Below are 25,779 nucleotides of genomic sequence, written 5' to 3'. Positions count from 1 at the left end.
GAACCCTCATACTTCGAAATCAGGATAAATCAAAAGTTTAAAATCATAGTTATAATGTAGGTGCCATTACTATCAAAGAAATGGTAGAAAATAAGACAGATGGGTGAAGATAAAAGGACTATGTGCCAGTGCCCTAATATGTAGCTTTTGGACAGAATTGTCAAACCACTGTTCCTAAATGCAATACACGGGCTGTCTGCACGCTGTCTGCACAAGGCCACCCACTCACACAAACTGCCTGTGGATCCTCCAATTTGTCCTTCGTTTCTGAAGGCAGAGTCAAGGGCACTATGACCCTTACTATGTTCTCAGCTCTATTCTGGGTAAGTCAGATATTGAGCCCTGTATAATAAAGACCAGGTGTTCACATTTGAGGTTTTGATAATCTAGGGAGATATCAGGACAGACCGGCATGCAGATGTATGCCATAAAGCCTATGTTATCATCATGGGATGTGCACGTTAATAACATTAGCAGGTTATGGTTCATGCTCCTCAAGTCACTCCTTTTAGGAAGCCTTTTTAATATCATGCTCCACACTCCACCCCAGACTGGAAAACCAACCTCTTCCAACCACGCCCATGTATTTATCATGACCCTGTATTGGGTTCAGTGATCTGCTGGTCTCCACCTTGAAGTCAAGGTCCACTTGTGTCTGCCACCCAGGAGGCTCTCAATAAATTTCTTGCATAAAGTAAATAAAAAAGATATTTTGAGATCCTAGTCCACTCTGGGGTGGCTTCCCAGAAGAGGAAAGCTGGGATTTATTTTAAGAAATGGAAATGGCTTGGTGGCAGGAGGCACATATCTTTCTTCGTTCCCTACCCTACGCCTGGAACACAGGAGCAGCGCTTGAGGCGGGTGTAGTGAGAAGGGCATGGGGGAGAGGAGAGGCACACACTGTTCCCGAGATTCTCCCACAATTGGAGAGAAATTCTCAGGGGCAGGCTCACCCTGCCAAAGTCCAGGGTGACAATAGGAAAAGAAGTCCTGACCCTCGGCATGGCTTCACTTGGCCCGTCACACCGTATGTTTCGCCACACGAGAGACATCGTTGCAGTGACCTTGGGAAATCACTTCCATCTGGAAGCCTGGGTGAGTCATAGGAAGACACGATGCAATTTCTCCAGTTTGCATTTGGCCCGGACTATCAAATCTACATTCTGACCTTTACGAAACACTATTACCCAAGAACATTCTGATGGGATGCAACATTAGTAAATCAAAAGCCTGTGGTCCTAATTCCCTTCCAATGCACACAGTTAGACATAGTCACAGTTGGATGCAGCCTATGGTTTGCCTTTGGAAGGATGGTGGATTTTGGGAAGCTCTGGGCACTTGGTCAGGACAGAAGCAAAGTGCAAGGGTTTGGGAAGGTAGTGATCGGGTGAGAGAGGTGTTGCATGCAATATTTTTCTATCTGGTTTTTGTCCCAGGAGATCCATTTGATATCGACACCTGAACTTTGTAACATAGCCGGGTCCTGCTCCACTGGCTTCTCCACAAAAAGCATGATGCAAACCAGCTGGGGTTAAAAAGAGTTACCATGGAAACCCCAGACTTTAGTTTGAAAAGTAAAAGTGATATTTATGATGACCGCAGCTATGGTTTGTACCAATGCACTTCCTGGGAAGTTTCTTTTTATCCTGAACTTTAGCATTCCTTTTTTTCCCCCCTGTGGAATTTGGCAAAAGAAAAATTTTAAATCAGATTGGAAATATTACCTTCCCAGTTAAATAGCTAAAACAGGAGGTCTTGATTTATTCAAACCATATTTGTTGAAGACAAATTTAACTCTAAATGGAGAAACTGCTTAAAGGTCAAGTTTTGTCTTGGATACTTTGAAAGAGTTGCTAGGCATTTTGTCCCCCGTGAAGGCTGGGCTGACACCAAGAGGTGTTATTTGTTACTTCCCCATGATCATTTTCCACCTCTCGGGAATGAGGGGAGAATTACAGCTACAGAGAGCAAACACGTCCTTATGTGGGCATGCTCACAGTTGTGGCCAAGCCAGTCATGGCAGCAGGAACAGACTGGTCACGTTAGAGCACGGGCCTGAGATACAGAGAACATTAAGGACATGAGATTGGGCACCAGAGAGAGCCAGGTCGCCATTCCTACTCTGCCACTCATACTTGTTGCATGATCCCGGGCAAGTGACAACCAGCCTCTGCCACAATTTCCTCATCTCAGAAACAACAATCAGAGAGTACCTACCACTCCAGTTTGCAGGGATTGAATAAAACAACACGTGCAAAGCATTTAGTATCAGTACTTCATAAACTAAAATCCAAAATTAAATCCATCTCTAACCACAGTTTACCCTAATGGCAAGGAGGACAGATTATCTTGGGTCAGCGGGGTTGCCAATGCATATGTGCACTCATGTAAACATATTCACCTGTATACATCTATTTTTTTAAAGCAGTTCTTCAAATACAAGTGTAATTACTGATCTTTATAATTAAACAGTATTGAATTAATTGCCATATGTTCACAGTAGTATCATGACCCCTGCACAAGGAAAACAGAGCCTTGTCCTTAAAATCCTAAACAGATGACACAGACATGGACCAATACTAAATGCTGTGTATAGCTGTAACAGTCTTAGAGAAATCTAGAAGGCTGGGTTGTAACCCTATACACAAAGGCAAAGGCCTAATGCAGTAAGAAAAAAAAAATCAAAATCATACCAATCAAAAGAAAGAATCCAGTGGAAGGGTGGTAAGGAAGCTGTGAGAGCAAGAGCAAACAGACCAAGCTGACACATTCTCTGTCTTCAAGCAACTGTTCCATCTCAGGGTCACAGCAGCCATTAGCCTGCCCATGGTTCCCCTGATGGCCACCGCTGAGCCCCCCCCAATCAAGCCCCCTATCCTCGTGCCATCTTTCTCATTCTATCCCAAGGGCATTTGTTTCTCAGGGGTACCCTGTTCTAATCCTCTTAACCAGTCTTTGATGATTCTCCCTTCTTTTGTCCCCATCTTCTTCTTCTTGGAGGAAAAAACAATGATTGGCCATGAAGCCCTTCATGGTAATAGCTTGGTCTCCTTCCTCCCTCTCCCTTCTGCTGCCTACTCCACATTCTTCCCTTTACCCCTCCTTACAAGCTCTCGTTCCCACCGCTGAAGTTGGTGGTGCTCCTATTTGACGATACCTCGGCCTACCCTCCATCAAGTTTCATAGGTCACCAATGACCTCAGATCCCTAAACACATTTTTTTTCTTCTGGTTCTCTTTCTCCTTAACTTTTCTGCAGCATCCGACATTGGCACCACTCCCTCCTCACTGACATTTTCTCCCTTTCCATTGCCAGGATTTTATGCTATGCTGAGTCTTCCATTTTTCCGAAACCCCAGGCAATGTTTGTTTTTTCCCCTTCTGCCTATTTTCCCAACTTCATACATGTCCTAAAATTCAGCCCTAGGTCCTCCTCCTTGCTGGATGACCCACTGACTTAACGTCACCAGTTCCCCATTCCCCTCTCAAGAACTACCCCGTCACCAAAACGCGGATATTCACCACCGATCTCTGGATCAGTCCTGTGCAATTGGACAATACGAAATGATGGAAATAGTTCTATGCCTGCCCTGTCCAGGAGGGTAACCATTAATCATATGTAGCTAATGGGCACTTGAAATGTGGTTAGACTGAATGAGAAACTGAATTTATAATGGTGTCTTATTTCTATGAATTTAACTCACATTTCATTCAGTACATGTGGCTTGCAGTTCTAGATGCTTTCACTTAAGCACCATGATTTTGAGTGCAATATGGTCACAGCTAAAGGACTTCCAGAATATATTCTTCTTCCTAGGATCTCTGTTCACACTCCAAGCTCAAATGTGACAGGGGTGCCTGGGTGGTTCAGGCGGTTAAACATCTGACTCTTGGCTTCGGCCTAGGTCATGATCTAAGGGTCCTGAGATTGAGCCTCTAGTCAGGCTCTGGGTTCAGCGGGGAGTCTGCTTAGGAGTCTCCCTCTCTCTCTCCTCTGCCCCTCCCCCACCCAGGGCATGTTCTCTCTCTTAAAATAAATAAATAAATCTTAAAAAAAAAACCCTCTCAAATGCTGCCTTTTGTTTATCCCACTCCAACTCCTCATAAGCAGTCTCTGGTTCCCACTGACTCTACCTGGAAGTATCCCCATTCTCTGCATCACCCTGTATCAGCCCTATGTCTCATGGCCATACCCCATATAGGTCTTTATTCAAACCTACACAGTCAGCTGGGTCTCTTGCTTCAACACATCTTGCCATCACTGCTAATCTAATCTGACTCCAGCACTGTTCCACCATGTCACTTACCTGCCCTAAACCTCACATTCTCTTGCATCAAGGCCCAAATTCTTGTCTTCTTTTCAAAAATTCACCCAGGAGAATGTGGTGCCATCAAGCCTGGTCATGCCATCTTCTATGGTTCTCCCTTCATGCACATGCACACACACACATACAATCACCCTTTCCAGGCAGATCAACTCCCCAGCGTATGGATATACATGTTCCCTCCTGCCTTGAAGCTTGGCTTTTCTAATTCTACCTTTCAAGATCCAGTTGAAGACTCCCTCCCTACATTTTTCCATTTCTCTGGAAATCCAGAGATTTCCAAGCCCTGTTTGACATGACTTGCCTTTGAATTGCTAGAGCATTTATAATGTCATCTTGTTCTGATAACTATTGTTCCAGGACAGTCTTATCCTTTTTTCCACAATTAGACCTCAAGGCAGTGAGTCGTCTTCAGTAACCTCCAGAAGACATAGCTCAGGACTGGGCATGTGGTAGACGCTTAGTGCTTCATAAACACTTCTGGACGAGTCAGCAGGTTCAGAATAAGAACTGGACATGACATCAGGGAAATACAAATCAAAACCACAATGAGATACCACTTTACACTGGTGGGAATGGCTAAAATTAACAAGATAGGAAACAACAAATGTTGGCGAGGATGCGGAGGAAGGGGAACCCTCTTACACTGTTGGTGAGAATACAAGCTGGTACAGCTGCTCTGGAAAACAGTGTGGAGGTTCCTCAAGAAGTTAAAAATAGAGCTACCCTACGACTCAACAATTGCACTACTAGGTATTTACTTCAAAGATACAGATGTAGTGAAACAAAGGGGCACCTGCACCCCAATGTTCACAGCAGCAATGTCTAAAAATAGCCAAACTGTGGAAGGAGCCACAATGTCCTTCGACAGATGAATGGATAGAGAAGATGTGGTTTATATATGCAATGGAATATTAGCCGTCAGAAAGGATGAATACCCACTATTTACATTTACATGGATGGAACTGGAGGGTATTATGCTGAGTGGAATAAGTCCATTGGAGAAACACAACCATCATATGGTTAAACTCATATGTGGAATATAAGAAATAGTGCAAGGAACCAAAAGGGAAGGAGGGGAAAGTGAATGGGAAAAAACCAGAGAGGAAGACAGCCATAAGACACTCTTAAATCTGGGAAACAAACTGACTGGGTGATGGGCAATGAGGGGGGCACTGCGATGAGCACTGGGTGTTATGCTATATGTTGGCAAATTGAACTCAAATAAAAAAAAATTTAAAAAAGAAACAACAACAAAAAAACAACCCCCCCCCCAAAAAAAACAAACTGCGGGTTGCTGAAGGGGAAGTGGGTGGGGGGATGGGGTAACTGAGTGACAAGCACTGAGGAGGGGACATGATGTGATGAGCACTGGGTGTTATACTAAATGTTGGCAATTTCAATTTAAATTGAAAAAATCAATTTATTAAAAAAAAAAGAACTAGACATGAAACTACCCAAGAACACAGTGAACATTAAACTCACATCGTTAATTATTTACTCCCTGTTCTTCCCTCTATTTGTCCTCGCCTTTCCCAGGTTCAATTCTCTCCTATGCCTGCTTCTTCCCTTGTTCCAGGAAATCATATGAGCTAATCATGACAGGTCAGGGTACAGAGCGAAAGATTTCCTACTGTCTCCTGGAGATAGTGGCCATGGTTAATACTTCTTAGGCTACAGAATCAACGTGTTTCTATTGAGGAAGTTATGCTATAGACCATAGAGGTAAAGTCATGACAGATGTCTGTTATTTACTAGTTTACTGTCACTGGATAAATGATTTAACCTTTATGAGCCTCATTTCTTAGGCAGGTAAAACAAGGATGTGAATGCTTCATCGTAACTTTACAAGGGAACTACAAATTTAAACAACATAATACTTGAATAATGGCTAAGGATATAGGATTAGATGTACCAGACATAGAATGCATGTACCTCAAGGATGATCTAGACGTTTTCATGGTAGAGAATGATCTAGATGGGCAATAGTGAAACCAAAAGAACTCTGGAAAGTGCAAAATTCCAGGCTGTGTCAACTAATCTAAAGAAGAACCATCTAGAAATCACAAACAGTCCATGATGGCTGCACAGGGCTACATAGAGGTGAGAGGGAATCTGGGAGGGTCTGTTTCCTCTCAAGAATGATGAAGCTGAACAGAACCAGAAAGGGGAAAAAAGCAGTCCTCAAACAGAAGCCAGAGCAGACAGCGGCTACCCAATAGCAGGAGGAAAACACTCCTTAGTTTCCCACCCCCAGGAGCGAAGCAGGACCTTGAATTCTAGACAAGCCCTCTCTTTTCATTTCCTACTGCTAAGAAAAAGAGGCTCAGAGAAACCACTCCCACCTTTTCACTGCCCAGTATTGCTTTGTTATTCTCCCCCACAGAACCTAGGCTTTTAAAATTTTTAAATGAGAAGGAGTAGATACAATGCCTAACACATTGACTAACATAGGTCAGTTGTGCCATAAATGCTAGTCACATAAAAAACATGTGATTATTTATTTCTCCTCATGTTTTTCTAAACAAAAGCAAAATATCATGAGAGTTTTGAGCATCATGAGACAGATAATCTGTGTTGTCCTAAAGGACAACACAGAGGGATACAGGTCTACCATTCCTTTTCCAAAACCTTTGGAGTATGTGAGTTTTGGAATTCAGGATTTTTCAAATTTTATAAAGATAATACAGGCCATATATTGCATGCCATAGACCACCACCGGAAAAGCGTGCAGCAGCACTCTACAACCAAACACATAATCTTTCTGCACCTTAATGTATGAATATAAAATCTATAAAATATGCTCTATATTCTGAAATCCAGATTTTCATAAACCTCATAAAATCTACAGATTGACATGAGTGCAAATTGGGTTCTCTGCCAAATGTGTTCTGATCAGGTTAGGTTTCCGGCCCTAAATTAGTAAAGTAGAGCTTTTCATCATCAGAGTTTTTTAACATAGGAATTCCAAAGGAATTGTGTCCCTGTACTATTTTACCTACTTCAAAAAGAGGTGGTCTTTTTGAAAGAGTCCATTAAGCTTTAGGAAATGTAAAAAATAGTGGGTAGGAATTTCAAAACTTATTACAAAGCTACAGTATTCAAAACATTGTGGTACTGGCATTAGAGTAATAGACATGTAGACTATGGAAGACAAGAGGTCAGAAAGGAGTCAAATACTAATTATTAATTGAATTTTGACAAGGGTGCAAGGGAAGAATAGTCTCTTCAACAAGTAGTTCTTGGGCAGTTTGATTTCCACATGTATAAGAAGGAAGTTGGAACCTTATCTCATATCACAGATAAAAAGTAACTTAAAATGGGCCCAAAGCTTAACTATAAGAGCTAAAACTACAAATCTCTTAGAAGAAAGTAGAGTGATAAGTCTCTATGACCTTGGATGAGACAATGTTTTCTTAAATATGACAACAAAAACATAAGCCACAAAAGAAAAAGTGGATAGATTAGACTACATAAAAAGGAAAGACATTTGCACATCAAAGGACACTCTCGAGACAGTGAGAAAGACAAACCCACAGACAGAATGTGAGAAAACATTTGCAAAACATATATCTGATAAGGGTCTAGTATCTCAAATATATAAAGAACTCCTACAACTCAACAGCAAAAAGACAAATAACTTAATTTAGAAATTGGCAAATGACTTGAACAGAAATCACTTTAAAGAATATATGCAAATGGCTGGCAGGTACATGAAAAGATGTTTAAGATCCTTAGTTGTGAAGGAAATGCAACGTAAAATCACGAGGAGATATAACTTTACATATACTGGGATGGTTATAATTAAAAGTAAAGGAAAATAAGTATTGGGGAGCATTGAGGAAACTGGAACCCTCATCTGTTGCTAGAAGGTATGTAAAATGGGCAGGAGCTGTGGAAAACAGCTTTTTGGTTCCACAATAAATTAAATATAGAAGTACCATATGAGGGTACCTGGGTGGCTCAGTGATTGAGCATCTAACTTTGGCTCAGGTCATGATCCCAGGGTCCTGGGATTGAGTCCCACCTTGAGTTCCCCCCAGGGAGTCTGCTTCTTCCTCTGCCTATGTCTCTGCCTTTCTCTTGGTGTCTCTCATGAATAAAATAAATAAAATCTTTTAAAAAAAGAAGTACTATACTACTATACCACCCAGAAATTCTACTCTTACATATGTACTAAGAATTGAAAACATATATTCAAACAAAAACTTTTACATGAATATTCATATCAGCACTATTCACAAAGGCCGAAAGGCAGAAACAACTCAAATGTCCATCAACTGAGGAAAGGATAAATAAAATATGGCATCCACACAATGAAATATTATTCAGTCATGAAAAGGAATGGAGTACTGGTTCATGCCACAACACGGATGGAGATAGAAACATGCTAGGGGAAAGAACCCCGACAAAAAGGCCACATATTACATATTTCCATTTATTTGTACTATTGAGATTAGACAAATCCAGACAAAGGAAAGCAGATTGACAGTTAGTAGTGGCCTCGATGGGGGAAATGAGGAGTGACTGCTAATAGGGATAGGGTTTCATTTGGAGGTAAAAATGTTTTGGAAGCAGATAGTGGTGATGGTTGCACATTATTGTCGATGTACAAATGTTACTGAATTTATACACTCAAAAATGATTAGAATGGTGAATTTTATGTTATGTGAATTTTACCCCCAAAATAGTGGGTAGACAATTAGGTGCTATTTAGGGAACTTACGGCATCTGGAAACCTTAGTTATTTTTGGAATGACTAGCCAGGATGTTGGAGACACACGAAAAAGAATCTGAGTAATAATTAAAATCGGTGTTGTGCTTTTCTAAAGATGTTGACAGATTTTAGGAATTCCTGCAATAGAAATGAGAGTTCATCAGTCTTGTCACTACTGTCATTTAGGACTGGATGCCACCATGTGGTGGGGCTGTCCTGGACACCGCAGTAGGTTTAGCAGCATCCCTGGCCCCTACCTACTAGATGCCAACAGCATTTCCCAGCCCAACTGGGACACTATGACAACCGAAATTGCCTCCCTGTGGTGCCAGATTGTCCCTGGGGAGCAAAATCACCCCTGGTTGAGAACTACCATTACAACTTTCCGCAGGACAGTTTGTTTTTCTGGGATTTCGCCTTCTCCCAGAGTATCCTTTAAAAGACTCCACTTCTGAGATCGTCCTTTAGTTATTTCCTAACGACGCTGAAATCATTAAAAAAAAATACGGTTGTTGATTGCAAATAAGCTTCAAAAAACACCTCTCTCATTATATGGGATCAACAATGTGATCAACTTGTAAACAGCAGGTTTCTCACTGGCAAGGACATGCCCTGGCAATAAGCTAAATGTGGACAGCACATAAAAAGAAGGAAGAAAGAAAGTTAGTGCAACGTTCCCTTTTCAAACCCTTTTTGGGCAAAGACTACGGCTCTGCCAGCATTCCAGAATAATGACAGCCGATGTGCCCTTTATCAACTTTCCCTCTTTCTCCTTTGAAAATGTGGACCTAACTCCTTCCAGAACCTCATCTGATACCCTCTCACTGAGTCTGGAATCAGACATTGTTAGCATAGAGAGCAACCTGTGCTCTAGACAGCTCCCCCTCCAGTGGCTGCTGCCAGGGAGGCGAGGCTGAGTGTCCAGGACTCCAGGCCCCTGGCTGCTTTACCCAGTCCAGTGTCACTTTTAGCTCTTTAATATCTTGGGCTTCTGAGAAGCTGGAGTTTCATTTGATTTCATGTGAACAAGGAGTTCTGCAGTTGAGAAGCTTCGAAGCCACTGGCCTCACACAAGCCCATTTTTCTGCCTATGAGGAACCAAAACCCAGACTCTCACTTCATTCATGGCCAGACCACTCTCCTCTCTTTCAGGGAAGGCAGCCAAACAGCTCCTGTAAGATGTCACTCCACTTCCATTGTGCCTCAGTTTCTGCTCCTCTACCTGAGTACACAACTGCTACCTTACAGGCTTGTTCTGGGAATTAAATTGATGCAGTAAGTGGCAAATAAGCACCACTGCTATGGGCTGGATGTTTGTGTCTTCCTCCAAAGTCATATGCTGAAGTGTTAACTGTAATGTGGAAGTTTATGAGATGGGACCTTGGGGAAGTGATTTGGGATAGGTGAAGCCATGAGGATGGGGCCCCCATGATGGGATTAGTGCCCTTGTGAGGAGATGAAGGGACCAGAGCTTGTCCCCTCCCTGCCACGTGAGGACACAGTGAGACCCTGGCTGGCTATGAACCAGGAGAAGGGCCAAGCCCCCAACCATGCTGTACCCTGATCTTGAACTTCTCAGCTTCTAAAACCATAAGAAATAACTGTTTGTTGTTTAAGACAACTGTTGTTTAAGACAAGATATTACAGTATCCTGTAAACTGCTATGTAAACTACTTCATTTTATTTTCTAAGAAGAGACTTGTTAACGCTTCACTTGGATCCATCTAAACCTCATATGGTCAGAGCCACCAGAGAAGGCACAGCCACTACTGTGCAGCCCCAGAGTTATCTTCCTCTACCTTCCTTGTCTGGAACCACATGCTTCCATGGTGCCAAAGGAAATGGTCACATGTCAGGTTATTCTCATATCTGCTTCACATTTTGATATCAACATGAGAGGTACCTGAGCTGAGGGGGTGACGTCAAGACCAAGCTGAACTCCCTCATCTCTTAAGTTCCTAGTAAATTTAAAAGAATACACATAGATGATATTTTATAGCACTGCTGAAAGACATGAAGGAAGGGCAATACCTATGAGCCAGAACCTCTGAGAAATTTCTGGAAACTTCAGGTTGGTCAAAAGCAGCCTGAATGAAGGACTGATAAGTCCTCAGTTTATCTCAGGGGAAGGGGGTAAACGGAAGATGTCTCCCAGTTGCTGCACAGTGACGCCCCCCAGGGGCTTGAATAATGATTCTGGAGACACAGGCAGACTCAGGGGTAGCTTTTCAAAGACAAATCTCAACTATACTCAAGCATCTGAGAAGAGAACAATGCTGAGATTCACACAGGGTGGGAAGTTTCTCACTTTTCCCAGGCAAGGTCGGCAGGGAAGTAAAGAGAGGCTCTCAGGGACATGGATCCCAGAAGGCCAGTCATGCCACCTGGAAGAGAGGCCACCACACCCCCTGTGCCAAGCAAACAGGACAAACAAACCACTGCATAAAACCAAAACCTATTCTTTCTATCACCTTCTTTGCTCCCTATGGATAGAAAGGTCTGTACCCTGGCAAACTTAAACTACGACAAAGACAATTCTTTTCCTTCCCCCTTAATCTGAGTCTGAAAGATTGGCACAGGAACCCACTCAGTTCCACCCAGGGCCCACTTCATATTTTACCAGGTCATCCTTAATGAGATTGAACAAAGAGAAGGATTACTGTTCACATGAAAAGATTCAGCTGTTCAGTAGACAAGATAGAAAATCTCTACGCTGTATTGAAATGAGACATAAGGAGCTACTAGGCTTAAAAATGAATATTGGTGGGACACCTGGGTGGCTCAGTGGTTGAGTATCTGCCCTTGGCTCAGATCGTGATCTCGGGGTCCTGGGATCGAGTCCTATATCAGGCTTCTTGCAGGGAGCCTGTTTCTCCCTCTGCCTATGTTTCTGCCTCTCTCTGTGTCTCTCATAAATAATTTTTAAAAAATGAATATAAGCAAGAATGACCAGAGAGCAACATGCCAATAAGATGGAATGGAGCAGAGAGAACATGGGGAAGACTTGCATACCAAGGCTAACTAGGTAAAATGGAACACAAATGTGAGAAACTTGAGTGGAAGCCAGAGGAAGACAGAAGATGACTAATATGACAGGGAAAAAGCAAAAGGAAAAGGAGGACGATACAGAAGATCCAAAATATAGCTAAAATGAATTTCAAGGGAAAGAGTGTAGCAGAGAAAGTGAGCACTGAAGAAGCTATCTGTAAATTCAGGACCAAAAAACACACAGTGGGTTCCAGGTAATAGCAGTGAACACTGTCCACAAAACAGAAATTTCCAGGAGACATTTTTTTTAATTTGGGAAAAAAATTCTATTGGCATCATGGCTAAAAAATTTATACATAATCAAAGAGAATACTCAACAAAAAACAAGTTGACCTCGAGTCATTTATATAGTTCTAAATACCAAGAAACAAGGGAGTAATGACAGCATTTGAAAGAAAAAGAATATATATCAATTCAAGTTCTATACTCAGGAGAAGTTGTTCATGTGTTTAGGCTCAGGCTTGTAAAAGCTTAGAAAATGTGTTTTGCTTTTGTCTTCACTGGTAAAATTTTATTTGGTGTATACTCTTCTTTAGTATAATAGTAGATATTTTAAACCTTGTGAGCCATGCAGTCTTTGCAGCAACTCCTTAAGTTAGCCACAGTAGCATGGAAGCAGGCATGGATGATTTGTAAGTAATGGGCATGGATGTGTTCTAATAAAACTTTATTTACGAAAACAGACCATAGTTTGCTGGCCCTTGTTCCACAGGGTAGACAAAGCAAAATCCTGACCTCATGAGTAAGTAAATCACAGTATATAATAAGAGGGCAATTAGTATTACTAAACTAAATTATAGAAAGACGCAAAAACAGGGTAGATAATATAATCATTTAATAGCAATAATCTAAATTTAAAATGCAAAATTTTATTAACCCACAGATGTGATTTTCAGGAAGAAAAGAAAATCCAAGTATGCTAAACTTCTTCCCTTACATAAGCAAAGGTGACTGATAGAAGTTGTGGTAAGAAAGAATTGAAGGTTAAAAAAACACTTTTCAAAAGCTCTAAACAAAACTAAACAAAACAAAAACCAAAAAAGAAAAAAGAAAAGCTCGAAGATAATTTCTCTTAGAAATAATAATAGGAGACAACCTTTCTAAAACATTACAGAATTAAAAGGCAAAGAAAATAAATGGTCCAATCTGCAAGAGACAGAAACAAAGAAAAGGAAGCAAGCATAAAGCCAGAAAGCATAAAGCAGGAGGACAAACATCAAGCCAAATATATCTGTTACAATTGCTGGAAATTAGTCAAATCCCTACTAAGAGACAAATACCCAGATCAGATGCATACAGTATAAAAAAAAAATCTATGTGATGCAAGATACACAAGCTGGTACATAAAAATTCAGGCCAAGGTACATTGGCAAACAAAACACATTAAAGATTACAGTATTGGGACACCTGGGTGGCTCAGTGGTTGAGCATCTGTCTTCAGCTCAGGGCGTGATCCCATAGTCCCGGGATCGAGTCCCACATCAGGCTTCCTGCATGGAGCCTGCTTCTCCCTCTGCCTGTGTCTCTGCTTGACTCTCTCTCTGTGTCTCTCATGAATAAACAAATAAAATCTTAAAAAAAGATTACAGTATTAATTTTTAAAATGTGCATATCAAGGAAAAATAAATAGAACAAAAAATCTATCTTTAATGAAGATACTGACTCAGTCTTTTAGGTATCAAGCAACTGCGTCAACATATATAAAGCAACTTTATTAAAAATAAAAGAATAATTGGAGAATTATTCTTCCTACGGTAGCTGTGGGAGGATTTAACCATACCTCTCTCAGTATTTGACAAAGAAAGTAGATGATGGATAAAGAAGAGTGAATTGGGAAGATCTTAAAAATGCCAGTATTAAAGTTTAGTTAACATATACCTATTAAATATGAATTCTATTAAATGTCTAATTACTGGTCATATATTGTCATAAAAGATACCCTCAATAAATTCCATAAGCTAGAAATTACTTAGTTTCATATTTTCTGACCACAATGTAGTAATACTTAAATTGATTTTTTAAAGTAGGGGATTTAAAACATCGATTATTTTCAAATTAACAAACAATAAGAACACCCCAATGAATCCTCTTCTGTCTACATAGGACAAAGGGAATATTAAAAGGGGAAAAACAAACCATAAGAGACTCCTAACTCTGGGAAACAAACAAAAGGTTGCAGAAGGAGAAGCAGGTGGAGGGATAGGGTAACTGCATGATGGTCATTAAAGAGGGCATGTGATGAAACGAGCACTGTGTGTCATACTGTATGTTGGCAACTTGAATTTAAATAAAAATTTAATTTTTTTTTAAAAGAGGAAAGACAGCAACTAAATGAGAGCACTGCTTAGCAAAATATAGGGCAAGGAGCTCAAGTTTGCTTGAAAGAAAATGTACAGCTTTGACTGTCTTGAATCTTAAATAAGAATCAAAATACCTGAAGCAGATATTCTGTGCAAGGTAATAAAAAAAAGAGCAAAATATAATTAGAAAAAGTGAAAGAAAGAAACTTCTAAAGTTTAAATTATTGCACTGGAAAAACAGATTAATATGATCAATACATCCAGGACATTGATACATCCTGAATCAATACATCCAGGACATGTTTTTTCCTTGAAAAAACAAATAAGACAGGCAATCTCTCAGGATATCTCAGTGAAGACAAAAAGAAGAAAACATAAGCGCATGATGTGGGAAATGAGAAAGGTAGAATAGAAATTAAAAATTAAAGAATTTCCTGTAGAATTCTATGTGAAAATGTTAAGCCTCAATGAGAAGGGAAATGGAAAATAAGAAAACAAAGATTATCAAATCTGACAATCAGAATAGATCACTATCCATGGAAGAAATAGAAACTAGTCTCAGAATTGCATCCATAAAAGGAGCTGTGCCTAAACGTTTTATGGGCAAGTTCTTTCAAACCTTCAAAGAACACATAATTCTTAGGCTATTTAAACTGTTACAGATTGTAGAAAAAAATGAAAAGTGTCACAGTTAGCTTTATGATGTTAACATAAGCTTGATACCAAAATGTGACAAAAACAGCACAATAAAATAAAACAATACATTCACTTCACATAGAAATATCGATACAGTCCAGAAATAAGACATTTAGTATAATGCAGTAGAATAAAAAAGAAAAATGCCACTGATCAAGATAGAATTTAATCCAAGAATACATGGATAGGTTAATATTGTGAAATAAAATTTATCAGATCAGTGTCAAAGAAAAAAGTTGATAGTGATGGGTATCAAAAAAGAAGCATCTGAGAAAATTAAAAATTCAGTTTTGATAAGATGCTTCTATGAACTATAGAAAGATACTGCCTTGATACGATGAAGTGTGTTGATCTAAAACCAATAATGAGTGCCATATCTAATGCTGAAATACCAAAGCAGCATTTCCCAAATCCACTATCATAATAGTTTTTCAGGACATGTTTTTCTTTTTTTTTAAGATTTTATTTATTTATTCATGAGAGACATAGAGAGAGAGAGAGAGAGAGAGGCAGAGACACAGGCAGAGGGAGAAGCAGGCTCCATGCAGGGAGCTTGACGTGGGACTCGATCCCAGGTCTCCAGGATCCCACGCTGGTCCCAAGGCAGCGCTAAACTGCTGAGCCACCGGGGCTGCCCCAGGACATGTTAATAACTGTGATGAAAAGTAAAGTGTAAACAATAGTTCAAAAGTAGTTAGGGAAATGAATGGAGCAACATGTCACATATCTCAACAGGAAAACTCGGCATGATAAAGATGTCTCTTTTCAAATTAATCTATAAATCCTAAAAATTTATGGTTAACATGTGACAGGATTTAGGTATGGTGGGGGGTGAGCAGGGGACAGGGTTTTTCTGGAAAAATGAGTGTGCAAGGACGGACAAGATAATTTTGAGAAGGAATTTTCATCCAGGGTCCTTAAACCAGAAAATGCTAAAATGTATTATAAAACCACAGTAATTAAAATAATGTATAAAACTGTCAAATTACTATGATGTATATCTGAACTATATATAATATTTATTATATTAATGTACATAATATATTCTATTATTATACATTATTCTATCATACATACAAATACAATAAATATAGTTGTTATAAATATTATATATTACATAAATATTATATATAAATATTATATGTCAACTACACTACAATAAAAAAGAACAAAAATTTTAAAATGAAAAAAATAGTGTGGCACCCAATCCTAGAGCGGAGAGACATAAATTATGGAACAGAAGTGGGAGTCCCAAGATTCTTTTTAACATAACAAAGGTAGTTTTCCAAGTAAGACAGGAAAAGATAGATTGATTGTTCACTAAATCTTTTAAGATAATCTGGCTAAAAAAAAGAATACCTAGCTAACCATTTCAAAATCGATACAGATTTCAAAATCACCTACCAAAATACAGATAGGTTACAAATGCTGCTCTAAAAGAACTGGGGAAAAAACAGGTTATCTGACTGGCATTGGGGAAGATCTTTCCAAGCATCCCTGGGAAGGTACAATTTGTAAAGAAATAGATTAAAATATGTGGCTACATAAAAATGTTAAATGCCCATATATTTGTAAAAACCACAAAACAATAAAATGCAAAAAATTCCAATGGGAAGCATAATTGCTAAATATGCACAGTAAATATAATATTGTTAAATACCCCTCATCTTTCTTTCCTTTTTAGTAAGCCTCTCTGTCTCTGCGATCCATGTGCCATTCCACTGAAGGTGGATGCCACCTTGGGAGGGAGGAGGACATGATTCAGGGGAGTGTCCCATTTAGCCAGAAAGAGGAAGGGAAAGTCTTCCCCGTCTACCCTCTATAGGTAGGGACTGCGGGGGGAAATGGGGGAGGAGGTAATGGAAAGAGGCACCTGGGTGTTTGTTCTGAGCTTCCCTCTTAACAAGGACCCCAAGGCATTTAAGATAAAGGTGGGAGTGAAGGCGATTTTTCCCACTCTCCATTCTGGGTATCTGGGAGATGGCACATGACATCTATCACACCCATGAAAGTTACAGCCAGCATGGCTGGGCAGAGAGTGAATCCAGCCAACCTGCCTGTGTGGTATGCGTGGTGTGTGTGGTGTGGTGTAGTGTGGTGTGGTAGGTGTCGTGTGTGTAGTGTGGTGTTGTATGATGTGTGTGGTGTGGGGTAGTCTGGTATGGTATTCTGTGTGGGGTGTGGTGTGGTGTGGTGTGGATGGAACCCATGGGGCTCTCCATGCCTTGAGATGGGATAAAACATTGCTGAGGATTTTAGCTCAGGAGCAAGAGGTGATCACTGGGGCTCTAAGGACTAAGTGTCTCCTTGACCAATGGCAAAAGAGCCGTTATCTCCCCTACCAGGAATGAATGGACTCACAGACATACCTTGAGGCTCTGAAGTCCCATTGGGTCATCAGGTGGGACGACGGGCCACAAGGAACAGCCTCAGACTCATCAGGGGACAAGAGCATGGGCTGGGGACTAATGTTGAGTCACTAGACTATCCCAACCTCCTCAATATGGGGCGCTAAAAGTCACACTCAGGGGTCAGCCAAGGGTCCCAATTTCCTATCCACATGCCCAAGAGATCATGTGAGCTCCTGGACCTGGTCAACAACTTTGCAGTAAATCTGAAAGGTTTGCGTTACTCTAAAGAGGCTAAATATATAGAGACGCAGCTTACATGATTGGATCAGGCTGAGCTTACCGGATTTGCCTAAAAGTGTGTGTGTGTGTGTGTGTGTGTGTGTGTGTGTGTGTATTTCCATGGAGTTCATGAAAAAGATCACATCGGTTTTTGGAAAATAAAGAAGCTACATTTTCTCAGCAATATCTGAATATAGCATGAGAAAAAAAACTGGCAACCCAGGATATACTATAAATAAGTGATTAATATCTTCAATGTATAATGAGCTTACAAATAGAAAAGAAATAAAAATAAAAGGGCTTATAAAAAGCGGTCAAAATGCACAGACAAGCAATTTCACATTACAAAAGTCGAAATGCAAATGACTAATAAGAATACGGGGGAAATTTTTCAAAGAGCAAAGAAATAATGCAATTTAAAAATGAGAAGCCAAGTGTCCAGTTGGCAAAACAAAAAGCGCTAAAATACAGTGAACTTGCGAGACAAGGAAGATCGGTCCTTCCATCCGAGCCTGAAACCATGAGACAACAAAACACAGCTATGCCTTCGTCCTTAAGTGTTGTCTCCTTCAAAGTAATGACTTGCCTGTCTGTAGCCTCATTTGAGAGTCGGCTATTGTTCAAAGCATTTTTGGAACTCATTCTAGATGTTTCCTGAGCCTGCAGCACATTCTTTTGAATATGACAGTAAATCTTCATTGACAGTTTTGTCTTGTGGAAAGAGCCAGAATTAATTTAAAGCCAAGTCTGGTTATACTATTTGTGATCAGAGAAAGGTTTTCTCATAACTCGGCTCTGGAGGCAATGACAAAGAGGCATTCCAGAACTATGTAGCAGTTCACGGAAATAAGTATTCGCAACCGCAGGTGAGAAGCATCATACTCAGCCGGACATCTCCCTCCTGTCCTGTGTAAAGATCTCCCACTGGCCTGTCTTGAGTCCTCTTTCCTCTAAGCCTCCGACAGTTTGAAATATAGGCTTGGTCATGTCACCCTTGTTCCTGATCAAAAACTCATAAGATGGCTCTATGAGCTAATTTGGTCTGGCTCTGCTCTCTCTGGCTTCATTTGTTACCAGTTATCTCACAGACTTTCACTTCTGGCCACACCAGCCATCTGGAAAATCTTCATGGACACCAAGCCAACCTTGTCAGAGTCCTTGCCCATTCTGTTCTCCCTCTCACCCTTTTAGCCACCGAACATCTCCCCATTCTGCACATCTTGGTTCGAAGGTCAAGCCCTCCTCTGCAGCAAGCCTTTTCTGCTCTCTCTGCTCAGGGACACTCTTATCCACAGTATATGTTTTCAAGGTACCACCCACATCCTCTTCATTATACAGAGTTTGGATTTTTTAAAAACATATTTTATTTATTTATTTGAGAGAGTGAGTGAGAGAGTGAGTGAGAGAGCACAAGCAGGGGGAGCAGCAGGCAGAAGGAGAAGCAGACTTCCGGCAGAGCAAGGGAGCCCGATGCGGGGCTCGATCCCAGAACCCGGGAACATGACCCGAGTTGAAGGAAGATGCTTAACTGACTGGGCCACCCCAGTTTGGATTTTTTTAATCAGACATTATCTGATTAATCTCTTTCTGTCCAAAGAGATTAGAAACCTGCAGGAAGGCAAGGACCCAGATTCTTTTTACTTAGTGTATTGCATAAAGCCCAGCATATCAGAAGTTCTCAATAAATAACTAGTAGATGAAAGAGAAATATTATTTGATATGCTTGTGAGGTAGACGTGCTGCAAGGTGGTCAGAGTAATCCTCTCACCCACTGTGCACCTGCCACTTGCCCATCAGGACGTGAATCTATGTCCTTCCCCTTGCACCTATGTGGATCTTGTGACCTGCGTTCACTGCAGAATGAGACAGCAGTGACACTGGGCCAGTCAGGTCTGGGCCTAGCTCTTCAAAGGCCCGGCAGGGTCTGCCCTGGCTTTCATGGAGAACACTGCCATGCTGAAGGAAAGCTGGCCTAGGGGCATCTGGGTGGCTCAGTCAGTTAAGTGTCTGACTCTTGGTTTTGGTTCAGGTCATACGACGATCTCAGGGTCGTGGGATCAAGCACCGCGTCGGACTCTGCACTCTGCAGGGAGTCTGCTGGAGATTTTGTCTCCCTTTCTGTCTCCCTTGATCCCTCTCCTCACTCATGCTCATGCTCTCACTCTATCTTATTCTTTCTAAAATAAGTAAATAAATCTTAAAAAAAAAAAAAAAAGCTGGTCTACACCACTGGAAGAAGAGAAGCCACAAATTCTGCGAGCCAGCCCCAATGATCAGATGTGCTGGGTCTTGACTCATCCCTGACCTACAGAGTTACGAGGTATAAAATGATTGTTTCTTCAGGCCACTATATTTTGGGATGGTTTGCAGTACAGAGTAATTGAGAAACTGGCCTCCTATCTTAAAATCATAATGGCTCTTAGATTCTCTTCACATCATTATCTCTAAAGGGGTCAACCTTCTCCATTTAGAATCGGAGGCCTGATCCCTTTGTGCCTGTAGCAAATCAACCCAATGTCTGGTTGTCTTGGGCATCCATAAGAGTTAGGGTCGCTATATGTCATTTATACATCAGGCACTTGCTCTTCTTCCTTGCTGTGTCTCACACACCACCATTTGAAACTTCGCTGTGCATTCCACTGTGCAGCTTTTCAGCTGCATTAGGGTAGACATTTTTTTCCTTGTCTTTATTTCCAGCGAGTCTCTAGCTGCCTGGCACATAGTAGGTGTGCAACGAGATTTTGCTGAATACACGAACCATTCTTTGCCTCACTGCTTCTACCCTTGCCAGCTCTGCTTTCCCTCAAACATCCCATTTTAAAACACATTCTCCAACCTCACCACCGCACGGTCTGCTATTTATTTTAACATAAATATCAAATATTCTATGTCCACAGGAGCCACAGCTCAGCCCAATACTGCCTCCTTTGACTCAGCAATGTCTAAGTCCAATAATAATGCCTGTTTTGTATTTAAATCAGAGAACTAGATTTCAGACACACAATTGTGCGTGCAGTAGACATTCCCCTTCATCCCTTTCTTTCTGAAGCTGTTTCTCAGGTCTCCCGGGGCACCTACCCCTCATAGCAACATCCTTGTGTCACCTATGTCAGTAATGGTCTGTAAGACCCACATGCGTGGATAAAATTCACATTTATGGCCATTTACTCTCTGCTAGGTATTGTGCTAGGCAGTTGACCTGTATAACATGTCCTATTTTATGAAAAAGAAAGCCTAGCTTTCAATCTCAGGCCACCACTCTTTGAACCCAGCACAACAATGACTCTGGAACTGGCAGGAATGAAATAAGTAAAGATGACGTCCACGTGTTAGGTGCTGGAGTTTCCCCCCAAGACACATTTTTCACACTTCCTCCTTTCACACGCTGAAGCAAACACCTTTGTACCCTTCCTCTTCATCTCCATGATCAAAACCTGGCTTTTAAAAACATTTACTCTGGGGCGCGCTTGGGTGGCTCAGTGGTTGAGTAACTGCCTTTGGCTCAGGTCGTGATCCTGGGGTCCTGGGATCGAGTCCCGCATCAGGCTCCCTGCAGTTATGAGGTATAAAATTGCTTCTCCCTCTGCTTATGTCTCTGCCTCTCTCTCTCTGTGTCTCTCATGAATAAATAAAATCTTTAAAAAGAAGAAAAACATTCACTCTGAGGTATAAATGAGATAAGATCCTCAAACATGACACCACACCCCCTTACAAGGGGTTCTGAATTTCAACCAAACATTGAAGATGCAAAAAGAAAACAAGACCAGCAACACTAAGACTTGAGAGTGAGCAAGTCAGATTTCCACCAGCAATCACACTCTTCAGTCCAACAATCAGCCTGGCCCTGATGGCAGGAGCTAGGAAGGAGGGAAGTGTGGAGGCTGTGAGGAGCCCTCTCATCTGGCTATCCTGGGCCGGTTTGCACACATGTGGGCACTTTGCTTCTCAGCTTTGTATACCACACACATCCCTGCCTGCCTTAGTTTCTAATCCGGCTGTTCTTTGACAGCCTTGCTCAGATTGATAATCTCTTCTTCCCAAGACAGTACTTGTCATACTTGAAAGCTTGTGTCCATTGTGTATGATAACATAATTATTAATGGTATATTTATATGCCATTTATTCTTCTATTCCCATTTTGCATGAAAGATGTACTTAAGACAGTTACTAACAACAAACAATATCTCACTGACGGCCCAGCAGAAGTAGTGCAGGCTTCAAGTCCCTGCTCAGTCAACAGTGGTACTTCTAGAAGTTTCCATAGTGACCTCCAGACACAGTTAACTGTTATATTCCTTAGCGCCTCTAATACCACTTCATAGACTTGTGATAATTGTTCTTAATTTGTTTCCTTAATTCGATTGTGATGCCCTTGAGGGCAGGGAATGTGCTTTATTCATCTTTTTGTTCTAAATCAGTGCCTGGCACTTCTTATACAGTCAATAAATCCTAGAAGAAATCGGCTCTTGCTCATTTGGTGGCATCAAGAAACTGTGGACCACAGATCCTGCTAGGTTTAGGGACCTTTTGCCTACTGAGCAGCATGGTTGGACTGCCCACTTTAAGTTCTCAATATTCCTGCTGTTGCACCCCCATTGTTAGGATTTAAAGGAAGCCCAGTGATCTGGGTGTTCCTGTCTGACCACAACTTCCTGCCACCATAATATTTCACCTCAATGTTACTAATTCCCCAGGAGAGCAGATCCAAGAGATAGGCCATGGTTAGACCAGAGTTCCCCTTTGTCCACCATCTGACTCTTTATGACTCCTCGTCTGTTCTAGTTTATGTCCCTGCATAAATGCCTGTCTTTGCTGTGGTTCATAGGTATGGTCAATCATCAGCAACATTCCCCATAATCCTCAGCGTCTTCGCTATTAGAAAGTAACACAAAACCTTCCTGACTGGTCTTACTTTCAACTTATATCTATAAATCTCAAATCTGTCCTTAAGGACTTTCTAGGACTCTACTACCCTGGCTTCTCCCTCACTTCCCAACACTCCACTTGGGCTCTGAATCCCACCTCCTCCCTCACCTATACCATCAGCACCTGTATTCCTTTGTTCCATCAGAATATAAACATAATATCCTATTTACTACCTTTGGAAACTCTCTCTAGATCCTTCGGTCTACACCTTATTTCCCTGTTCTATTGTCTACGAGAAGCTTCCCCAAGAGTTGTGTCGTCTCTTTTCACTGTTTTCACATCTTCATCTTTCAGTTTAAGAAGCACACAGTCAGACTTTTTGTCAGTCAGACCATGTCACTGAGGCTATTATCCCCAACGGACCTCCTCCTATCACCAAGGACCTCCACATGGCCAAGTAAAATGTTGATTCCCAGCCTTGGCTGAGCAGCTGCCTGTGACACAGCTGAATACTCCTGCCTTCTTTAAACATTTCCATTTGGCTTTGGGAACAATACAGCCTCCTGGTTTTCTTCCTACTTCCCTGGATGCTCCTTCTCAACTTCTTCTGCTGGTTGGTTCTCCTCCTCTTCCCAGCCCTCAAATACCAGAAGGCCCCAGGGCTCAGTCTTATCTCTCTTTTCTCTCCAAATGTCCTTCCTTGTAGATCTGTGCACTTCTGTGGGTTTAAATATGTTGAAGTGTCCACAGCTTACATGGTAGCTCCGCTGCCCCTCGCAACTCCAAACTCATGTATCTAACTGCCAGTTGGCATCTCTACTTAGATGGGTTTTGTTAAAAATGATTTTTAATTTTTATTTATTTGAGAGAAAGAGTGAAAGAGAGAGAAAGCACAGAGGGAGAAGAAGTAGACTCTCTATTGAACAGAGCCTGACGCAGAGATTGATCCCAGGACGCTAAGATCACAACCTGAGCCAAAGTCAGATGCTTAACCATTTGAGCCACCTAGGCACTCTTCCCCTTAGATGTTGAATAGATACTACTCAGAGTGGCTACACAAAATCAACACTTGTGCTTTCCACTCCTGCCAGCTACTTACATCACCATCATTCTCTAGTTTCCCTAGTTTCAGCCAAATGCATTACTGTTTACCCTGGTGCTTAGGCCCCAGATTGGAAGCTATCTTTAATACCTCTCTTTTCTCTCATACCTTATGTCCAAACTTGTCAGCAACACCTTTGAAATAAGTGCTGAGCGTGATCACTTCTCACCACCCCCACCTGTTTCACCTGAGTGCTAGGCATCACGACCTTCCCACTCTTGGCTTCTCTGTCTCCCAACTGGTCTCGCTGCTTTCACAGTCATACACCCAAACAGCCTACTCTCCACCCTGCAACCAGAGTGATCCTTTAAAAATATGAAACCAGGGGCACCTGGGTGGCTCATTGGTCAAGTGTCTGCCTTCAGCTCAGGGCATGATCCCAGGTCCTGGAACTGAGTCCCCAATCGGGCTCCCCGCAGGGAGCCTGCTTCTCCCTCTGCCTATGTCTCTGCCTCTCTCTGTCTCTCATGAATAAATAAATAAAATCTTAAAATACATATATGTAAAACCAGCCACTCCCTGATAAAACCTGTCTTATTGGATAGTTTTCCATCAGGATTGGAATAATATGCAAATTCTACTTGGGCCAAAAAAGATCCACATTACTCTGACCGAGTCTGTCTCTGCTACCCTGGTTTGACCTTGTCTGCCCACGCATTCATCTGTAGTTCAGCCACTGTGGCCTCTTTGCTCTGCCTTGACCAGGTCAGGCTCTTTCCCATCTCTGTATTTGCCGTTCTCTGCCCAAAAGACCCTCCCAGACTTGGCAAGCTTTGCTCCTCACTTCAGTTAGGCCTCTGCTCAAATACCACCTCTTCAGAGAGGATTCCTCTGACCATGCGCCTCGTCACCCTACTCATCTTGATCCTCTTATCCTGTTTACTTTTTAAAATAGTGCTTAGTAATCCTTGCCTTCTTAAGATATATTTATTTGTTTGTCGATCTCCACTAAAAGAATGCAAACGTTTTACTGGCATGGAGTTTGCTGCCTTGTTCGAACTATGTGTTTAGAACAAGGGCCCGATATGCACTGGATGAGCCCGTGGATGCATGAATAAATTTTGGGAGGAAGTAAGAGATAGGATGCAGAAAAGCAGGGAAGCAGTGGCTCAGGTAGAGTGTTATGTAAATTAATTCAAAACTGTGATGTACTTCCAGGAACAGAGCAAGAATGATGGGCAGGCACAAGGGAAAGCCAGCTAGTAGACTCTGAAGGTCTCTCAAGCCGCCCTGTCAGATAGAAATTTCTGCAACGATGCAAATGTTCAATACCTCTGCTGTCCCAAACAGTAGCCACTGGCCATGTGTGGCTATTGAGCACCTGAACTTTGGCTAGTGGGACTACAGAACCAAATATTAATTTTCTTTAATTTTATTTCGAATTAAATTGCCACATGTGGCTGGTGGCTATGGGACTTGTGAAACTCTAGGACCTCAAGAATCTCTTCCCCCCACTTGTGATTTCAGAATAATAATAATGCATTCCTCACTGAGTTGTTGAGAGGATGTACAAAATAAAGAGCCTGGACAAATGCAGTTTTTGAGTTGGCCCTCAAAAACTAATAGCGGCTATTATTACAGAGAGTTGCAAATTCAAGTAATTTAAATACATGCCACTTACATTTGGCTCTAGAGTGCCAGAAACGAACTTCTATTAATTTTTATCATATTTTTTTTTGTTTACTAGAGTTAGTGGATAACCAATGTGTGTGGGTCTATATTTGAGCTCACAAACTAAAAATAGCAAACAACCATTTTGGGATCTCATGAAGGCCTTTCAGAGATAGTTGGCTATTCCAAGTGGATCAGCACAGAGGATACTTACAATGAGCTAATTGGTTTTGACAATAGCTAATTTAGCATTTGCAAAAATTGGATCTGTAACATTACTGTATTATTTTCAAACAGTGTCATCTGCAACTCCCAGAATGATCCTGGATGAGAATCCTGTTTGTTTTAAAACTATTAAAATAATAAAGGGGGAAAGAATTTACTTATTGGAAACATTATGTCGAATTCTTTAAAGCTTAAATTCGTTTGGACACAAAACCATCCTTTTTTTTATTTCTTCTTGTCCGTGGCTGGCCACACTTTCT

General features: G+C 41.3%; 1 protein-coding gene across 10 annotated transcripts in view; it reads right to left on the bottom strand.

Moving 5' to 3' along the window:
* Positions 1-25,779, bottom strand: part of ADRA1A (adrenoceptor alpha 1A) — a 110,375-nt gene that overhangs the window by 80,886 nt on the left and 3,710 nt on the right. The window lies entirely within an intron of this gene.

The sequence above is a fragment of the Canis lupus genome, chromosome 24 (assembly GCF_048164855.1).
Source record: "Canis lupus baileyi chromosome 24, mCanLup2.hap1, whole genome shotgun sequence".
Taxonomy (NCBI): Eukaryota; Metazoa; Chordata; class Mammalia; order Carnivora; family Canidae; genus Canis; species Canis lupus.
This window is presented reverse-complemented; position numbering and strand designations above follow the sequence as displayed.